This window comes from Drosophila novamexicana, unplaced genomic scaffold (genome assembly GCF_003285875.2).
Source record: "Drosophila novamexicana strain 15010-1031.04,08,12 unplaced genomic scaffold, DnovRS2.1 tig00000870-arrow-arrow-pilon, whole genome shotgun sequence".
Classification (NCBI taxonomy): Eukaryota; Metazoa; Arthropoda; class Insecta; order Diptera; family Drosophilidae; genus Drosophila; species Drosophila novamexicana.
In genome coordinates, this window is record NW_020824830.1 from 497,386 (window position 1) to 506,519 (window position 9,134).

The window sequence follows — 9,134 nt, forward strand, 5'->3', positions numbered from 1 at the left end:
TATCACACCTGGCAATTGTTGAACCGGCGTCTATTGTTAATCACATGCAGCACGCGAGCGTGGCAAAATGTTTTGTTGTAGTTTACTCTAGGGCGGTCGGGGGGTGGGGGGTGGAGCAGAGCCGGAAAAACATAATGACAATGGCGGCATTAAATATGTATGAACGAAATTCAATCGAGGATACGAAGCGGCATAAACAACTAATTTATTATAATGAAAAGCAAACGTTGTGTTTGTATGCGTCGGGGAAATGTTACAAATGGCAATATCGAGCAACAAGCGGCATATAGCGATAATGAAATTTTCCACCACATGCCAATTAATTAAGTTCCAAAATCGAATTAAAATATTTGCAAGCCAAATTTATTTAGTTTTCTTTTTATTTAGTTTAGTTTTACACTCGCATTAAAATACATACTAATTATTTTAAAATAAGCTAACAAAAAATGATTGAAAGGCGACGTTCACTAATATTATAAAATAAGTACAAAGTTGTAAAAAGAAATAATTATACTAAATACCCAAAACTAGGCACTTTTAGTTTTAATATACGGCACCGTTAGGTGTTATTGTTAAGGACTTAATTAAGCTAATGATAAGTTTTTATCGGATTCTCTCCTTTTATTTTTACTTTAACATGGTTTCAAGTTAGTTGGAATCGGGCCCTTGCACGAGCTGATAGCTTGCACATGAAGCACATGAATTTGAAGAAATTTATGGCACACATTTGCCGCACGCTTCCTATTGTAGTCGGAGGCATGCAGGTCCTGTAACAGACACTGGCAATAGAATACTCTAAGTGTAGTTTAATTAAAGCCCGTTGGCATTGTTATGCCATGCACGACACAAATGTCGACCTCAACGTCGATGTCAACGCTGGCGTTGATTTATGTAACGCGCGCGTTTTGCACGCTGCCAAAGACGCGCTGAAGCCGCGTGATAATCAAATGTCATTCCTGGCATGCCAGTCCGGGCCAGTGAAGCAGCCAGAGCTGAGACGTTCACCCAATGGTGCCACATAATACACACGACAAGTGCTTAATTTATTTTACATTAAAGCCTCATTTATCTTGCCTTATCGCCTGTGCAACAACATTGAAGATTTACTTGGCCCACAACACAAGCGGCAGCAGGCAGCAGGCAGCAGGCAAAAAAAAAAAGAAACAATAACAAAACAAGAAAAAACCAACCCATGCCACAAAATGCTGTCGAGTTGTACTCGGTTGTACCGTCCGACACGCCCCTTATTTATGTGCCTTCAGCTGCAAACGGCCGATTGTTACGCCCATTTTTGTGGTTGTTGCTCGAGTGGCCCCTAGAAGGGGGCCCGAGGTGGGGGTTATTGTTGTTGTTGTTGCCGTGTCAATGTCCTGCGCCTGCATCAACGTGTGTGGCCTTTATTAATTGCAACGCCTCAACCAAAATTGTTTGCCATTTTTGTTTTGTGTTTTGTGTGGAGAGTTTTTTGCATTTTATTTGCTTGTGATGTCCATAGAAGCGTTTTATGTTTTTTGTCCTTTTTTTGCTGACCGCTGACCACTGCAAAAAAGGCGCCGCATGCGGTTAGGCTTTAAATTGTTGCCAATTTGTTCTCTTTTTATTTTGTCTACCCTGCTTTTTTTCCCTTTTGTCCCTTTTGGGCACACATTATTGAATTAGAGTCTATTGGAGGGGGCAGAACACAAGCATAAATTGGATGCAATGCAAGTTATTTTATTTACCCAAAAGGGGCAAAAAAATAAACATAGTTGAAGCCCCAAAAAATCGACTTTTTTTATCTGCACTCTAAATTAAAAAATACTTTACCGTTTTAGGCCAATAAAGTCATGAGCAGCTAATTTGTAGCATGCACATGCATGAAAGTGAACATATCGATATCCGATTTCATATTATTTATAGTCAAAAAGTGTTTTTGGTAAAATATTGAATATGGAAAGAACTGCTGAGCTTATACCATTCGAATTCCAATTTATTTTTGAAATATCTGGCGCAAGAATCAATTTGAGACGTAATAAAAAAATAAAGTCGGGTCAAAGTTTGTCTTCATTTTCAATTTTAATTATCTGAAAGAAAAAAGTTGACGCAAAAAATTGACTCCAACTTTTGTTTAGTTCGATGAACTGCAAATGCATTTTCAAACATTTATCTAAATTATTTAGTATGGGTTTAGATTTTCCACAAGCCGGAAATGTATAATAAATAATAATAAAAAATAAATAATTAATATTTAATATGGTACACTCCATATTAAATGAGTAAAGAGTTCGAATTTACCAAATTTGCCCTGAAATCAATATGAATATAATATTAATATTTTATTGCCGATAATTATTATTTTTCTTAAAAAAACAAAAAATCTTTTGCATATACTGCTTTATAAAGTCTATGGAAAGTTTTGGTGTTTGCTAGAGAAGTGGACACAAAGAAGAAATCAAGCTCAGCCATTAATTTTTTAACGACGTTGTCGGCCATACAAATATTGAAAACCAGCAGCAACATAAGCTAAATCATAAATCAAAAAATAATAATAATTTTTAATACTGCGCCTGCACTTGATTACCCAGGTGAAGTTCATTCCGGCAGCAAATAAAAAATGAATTATTTACAACAAGCAGAGTCGTGCAAGCAACAGCCGCATGTGCCGCATGTGCCACATGTGCCATGTTGCATGTACGCAGATCGCAGGCGCCGCCAGTTGTCGAGTCGAGTCGAATCGAATCGAGTCGTCCAAAGAGAACCAGCCAAGCGACTGCCTAGAAGGAGCAATGAACAGGAAGTTTCAGGACAAGTTTGGCAAGCCATATGGCCAACATTTGAATTTCACTTAGGGCGCTTGCCTTTGATTTATGGCAGAGCATAAAGGGCAAAAGGGAACCGTTGTTTAAATTATAAAAAACAAAATTCAGAACATATAAAATATATAGTACAATTGTAAGTTAATTGCTTTTGCTGCCTGCCGTCGTTTCGGGCAATTAATTTTGGCTGCCTTGTGTTGTTTTATGATTTTGGTTACCTTAAGACTTAACTCGATTTTCGCACTAGCTGGCAAGCATGCACAGCGAGAAATCCTTGAATTTAAGCCGCTTCCTTTCGAGGATTTCGAGTCAAACACATGACGCGTTGCTGTTTTACTGGGTCAATGTAATAATTTGCACAGCAGCGGAACAAATGGTAACTACACAAACGTGCCAACGGTGAAGTGAAAGTGCAAAAACAACTAAAAGCAATAGCCACAGACAACACACACACACACACACAACAACAACACACACACAACACTCAAGTGAACAGAAGAGAAAAATTCGCAACTGCCAATCGGTAGGCAACTTTTTTAGTGGTTCTTTTGCTTCTTTGCTAAACGGAAATCGATTGAAGCGAGAAAACTCGACTTGCACTTCGGCATGATAATGTATATATTTATATATCAGTGTGTGTGCGTGTGTGTGCGCGTGTGTGCGCGTGTGTGTTCCTGGAATTGTGCTCTTTATTTTCATTTGGAAAAGTTTTGTACCAACATATACATGGATTGAGTCTGATAAAAGTAAGTTGCATAATAGAAAACTTGACATGAGGCATTCAAGGAGAATACACAAGAATACAAATACTGAACTTTGGACAAACACGCAAGTACTTTTGCGGACATGTTATTGAAACTGAGCTGGCATCTTTTCTTAAAACAAACGAGTTTACAACTGAGTTTATTTAAAACAACATCATTGCTTATAATTGTATTATTAAATTAGAATTAATACATCTAGCTATAATATATTTGATATATTTTATTGGCCTTTGGCTAATCCATGCTCTAGCCTTAGCTATTATGCGAGCATATTTAATTATACTGATTTTATCAAGGTAGTTTACGTTTTCTACTTTGGCAGCTCGTAGGACACCTTCAAAGTGGGCGTATTCCAAGGACCATTGCAGATCAAGGGGTCAAAGGGTCTTGCCTTGTGCTCCTCTTATTTTGTTGAAGTACTTTTTGCATAAATCGCGCGCAATTGGCAACAATAAAAGTAAAAAAATAAATTACTTAACAAAATAAAAAAAGATTTCAAGTTGTTTTTAGTTGCCAGAATGATTTTACATTTAACAGCTGCATTCCATTCACAACTGCGGCAATTTTTATGCATTAGCATTTAGCCCGGCTACTAAGAGACGTTGTTGGCCAGCCTAGACCAATGTTGTTGTTGCTGAAGTTGATCTTGTTGTTGCTGTAAATGACTTGGCAGCAGCGAGCATAAAACGCATAATAACATGGCAAGAGCAACAGTTTTTAGATGCCAGGCATTAAAAATTAACTGCAAGCGCAGTAAAAACTCCGCGCGCATATGCAGCAACAGGCAGGCAGCCAACCTAAATAAAAACTAATTTCCAGTTTTTCAATCTGGGTTAAAAGCGGTTTTTTTTTTCTAATGCTGCTGCCTTTGGCAATGTTAATCCAGCGAAAGGCTTTGAACAGCAGCCCACGGAGCAAGCAGTTAGCGAGTGGCTTTCTTCTCTTTGTAATTGTAAACTTTTTGCTGGCGTTTTTACAAATCATTTGCAATTCATTTGCCAGGCACTTATGAAACGTTTAAGTGCCGACAGGTAATTGCGCCGGCACGCCCCTTTCCTTGCCGCCCAACAGCCGCACATAAACTCGCTCTATTCACGCAGTCAATGACTCCACTCTTTAAGTCATAGCTGGTTAGTCCTTGAGTCCTTGCTCAGTAACTGCTGTAACTGTTACACTGCAGGCATACATATTTGTTTCCTATTAACTAAATCAACCGTATTCAAGCTGCTGTCCCTGCTCCCTGTATACCTTTCCCTGAGAGCCATGAAAGCGGCTTACTCTTACGGCTTTTATTGCCGCTTGCCGTTTGCCGCTTGCTGCTTCAGACGCAGACCCGGTGTGTTGACTGCTTGAGTGGATAGTGAGTGTAGCTGACGTTGCCGCACGGCCAGGTAGATGCTTCCTTCCAGTTGCATGTCGATGATAATCTTTTTTCGTTCCTTTTTCTATAGATACGTTCGTAATCAGCAATCGAGAGCTGCTGTTAGTCAACCAGGGCTACATCCACTCGCATTTTCTATTAGTTTGCCTCCAGGCACAATATCAGCTACTCGAAGTGACACCTGAAAGCCGTTTACGTTAAGTTAATGTCGTCAAGAGTATACTTTAAATAATATGATTTCACTTGTCTATTAGCTATTTTACTCGTAGCTGCTCAACTGAAAGGGCTTTTAGGAGAAGACCTTAACAAAAAACGTTCGAACAAGTTATCTATTTTTTCAAATTATCGTTCGGAGCGAGGAAAATTTTATTTTTAGCTAGAGTGAATATAAGTTTATTCTTTCGTCAAACGGCTTGTACAATTTTCCAAGCAATCTCATCTCAAGCCAAATTATAAACCATATCAAATCAATATATATATATGTTGGCTGCTTTTCAAACATAAATTTCCGACCCAATTACCGCCCTTGGAAAATTAATATTTGTCCGTCCCATCAGGAACTTCACCTATTAACTATTGTGAAACCCATACAAGAACATATCTCAAATAAATTTTTATACAAATCTCTCCTCTTAAATCAATTTGAGATTGAGCTAAAGATTGAGACACACTTTCGGGTGGAATTTCCATTAAAACGTTTCTGAGTATTTCAAAATTCAACTTAAGATCCCCAAGTTTTGTTGAATGTAAATATAAAAAAATCATAAAACAGGGAAAAATAATAATATTCTACACAATTTACAGATTACATATATATATGTGTTAACATTAACATGTGGCAGTAAAAGCATGCACAAGGGACACTCTGCAGCCCTGCGATGCAATTCAGATACTTTTGCAATCAGCGGCAATTGTAGCTGCAGCAACAACGTGCAGCAGTCAAAGCACATAAAAAGGCTGAGACTGAGCCGCAGTTACTGGCAGCTACTGCAAGTGCCACGAGGCAAGCACAGATGCAGTTGCAACTTGGCACAGTCGATGCCTCAACTCGACTGCGATTCCGACTGAACTGCGGACTTCGGACTGCGGACTGCTGACTGCATGCATGATGCATGTGCCCCGGCGACGACAGGCCTAGTTTCAGACTCCGGCATTTGTATGGACGTTCTGTTTGTTTGTTTGTCTGTTTTCCTGGGCGTGTGCCAGTGCCTCAGCCTGGCAGACAGTTTTCTGTTTGCATTGTTGGTTCGTTCACCCACTTGGTGGGTGGCGATTCCCAAGCAGCAGTTTTCCTGTTTGTTTGCTTTTTAAAGTTGCAATCATTCTATACATTACACCATGGCAAACATGACCCATATTTTTGGCAGCCCACGCCTGTCTTTCATCCATCTCTCCCATTCTCTCCCTCTCTCCTTATCAGACTCTGTCTTTCCCACGTGTTGGCAGCTGTTGGCTCGAAAAAATAATTTGGCTAGATTTTTTTCATTAATTGTAAAATAGACACTCGCAGAGCGGCCTGAATGACAGCCTGCCAGTGTCTATTAAATATTTGATGCATTGTTTTCCATGTCAGCAATTTGTTTTTCAATTTTTCCGCCAACAGTCTATTTGGCGAGGCAGCAGCAGCAACAACTCGCAGAATGGCAGCTGAATCAGAACAGAACCTTGCCTCGTGCATTGCCCCTGCCCAGGCATTTTCATTGCCAAAAGATATTCATGCACACGCTTAAAGTGCTACAAGATTCCATCTTTGCCACACTTCTCGAAACACTGTAGAGATCGACTAGGAAATACCCTATAGCCAAATATACGCAAATTTATTTCACTTTAATACTCAAGCAGCACATAGCTCTTCACTCCGTCGAAGTGTAGCTCTGGCAATAATACTTACAAAAGCACAAACCATTAAATACACCTGGAGCAGAATACCTGTTAATTAAGCAGGGTTTTATCAGGACGAGCCCGACTTGGTGGTAAAACTTGTTTATACATTTTGAGCAAAGTTTACTCAACTATGCTCGCATTGTGGTGTTGCGGCTTATTGCTTGCCAAATATAAAATACTTGCACATTTACATTTACTTTAAAGCCAAAAATAACAATTCTTTCAAGTTAGTTGGGTTCATCATAAAGGATAAGAGAACTGGGCAAAAATAAAGTACGAATCTTGCATATAAAAATGTGGAAATTTAATTTAATAATTTTGCATTTAACATAAATAGTATATTTAACAGAAATATTTTAAGCATTTTATTTAGCAGACAGCTAGCTTTTTAAATTAATCAAGAAATGCTTAGAAAATAAAAAGTATAGTTATTAATTGTGGCAATAGGATTCGCAACAATGTTTTTAGTTATATTTGTCAGATGTACTCTAAACGCTTGAGTGCAGGGCATATATGTGGAAAAGCCCTCACACTTTGTTGGTCATATTCGGGCATTCATTGTGCTCAGTTTTCCTGCAGCTTTTTGCTCGGTGCTCTGTCGGTTTTTTGGCAAGCATTATTTTTATGCCCTTTACTGCATTTCCTTATGCTGCAATTGTTGCTGTTGCAGTCCCTGTCGGCGGCTGGCCCAAAATGTATACATAGGCGGTTCGCCAGACGCCGCCATAGTCCAGCGACGACCTCGTCATCGCCTTGCGTCAACAATGTATTTAATAGCTGGCCTGTGAGTGTTGAGATCGCCTCTTTGGCATCTTTATGTAGATTCTAGCTAGTGGTGAGCACTTGAAATTGATTGGACAACTATTGGCTTAAAAAATTAGAGCACGACGCATAAAAACTCGCCAAACGCTGAGTGCGGAAACGCAGAAATAAAAGTCAAGGCAGGAAATGGCAAATGGCTGCAGCCAACCGGATGCTTATATGTCTGTATATATGTGTGTGTGTGTGAGAGTGAAAGAGTGTTTGAGTGAATCAATTGTAAAGTAACTGAGTTGTTACAATATAAACACTTTGTGGCCGGCGTGCAGCTGTGCTCTGAGTGGCATCTGTGCTGCTGGAAGTATAGCTGGCTTTGCAACATGACTGGGACTTTGATTGAGTGTCGGAAAGAGGATTATATCAAATATCCAACTTGAGATAAATAAACTGTAACAAAAGTACAACATCCGGAGATCTGGGTTTAACAAGAGAGGACGTCTCCCATCTTTTATATTTTCATACATAAAAGAAATCACCTGTTGTCTATGCATTGGCAACCATTTAAGGATAAGTAAACGAAGTGCGGAACCGAGCTAAAATCTCAGTGGACATGGCATTTCTTAATGAGTTTTACTACAAATTTGATGGAATAGTTTGTTAAATGACAGTTTTCCCATGATTTTGTACACATTTATCTAAAATTATGCCATACTTTAAAACTTTAGCTTGGCCTCGCTCGCACTATTAACACTTCCTTTGAGACCAGCTTCAATCGGGCGCAAAAGTCAGTCTTTGGAAAGCAATTGTGTTTGCCACAATTGTTTGAATTCTTTAGGAAAAGCCACAAAAAAATGTTACACAATTCATTTTCTCACTGCATTTGTCAAAATTCTCAGCCATTTTCGAGCTGCAGCTGCACAAATTTGTTCTGACCTTTAAGTATGGCGCACTTTTGCACTCGTCCATTGTCTGGCTCGACTTTTGAGTCAATTGATGGCTGAGCGCAATTTGAACTTTTATCCGAAACTTCTTATTTGCGCGACAGTTCAACATTAACACGGGGCTGGCAATTTGATTTATTTGGTAAAAGTTTTAATTACCGACGTACTGCATGCGAATGCATTTTGCACAACAGCTGCGCAAGCATTACATATTAAATTGAATACTGCACAGCTTAAAGTAAGACGAACAGCAACAACACAGGTAGCAATATGCATGGTGCATCGAGAAAACTGGGCATTAAGCAACTGAAACCATAACTAAAACTGGGCTAATAAACTGCACAACGCCATGAACTCGACAACAATGTGGAAGTGAGCCAGGCAGCGAAGGCAGCAACAAACCACGAAAAATGCCAGTGAATTTTCCTGGAAAATTTGTTTAATAAAAAGCCGCAACTCGGCAATCATAAAATGCGATAATAGAAATTGAAATAATTTGCCCACTTTGGCGGCCAGAGTACAAAAAAACAACAAAAATAATAATAAAAATAAATTCAGGCATGCCTCAAAGTATGCAAAAGAAAAAAGCTGCCCTCCCTTTCGGTTTATT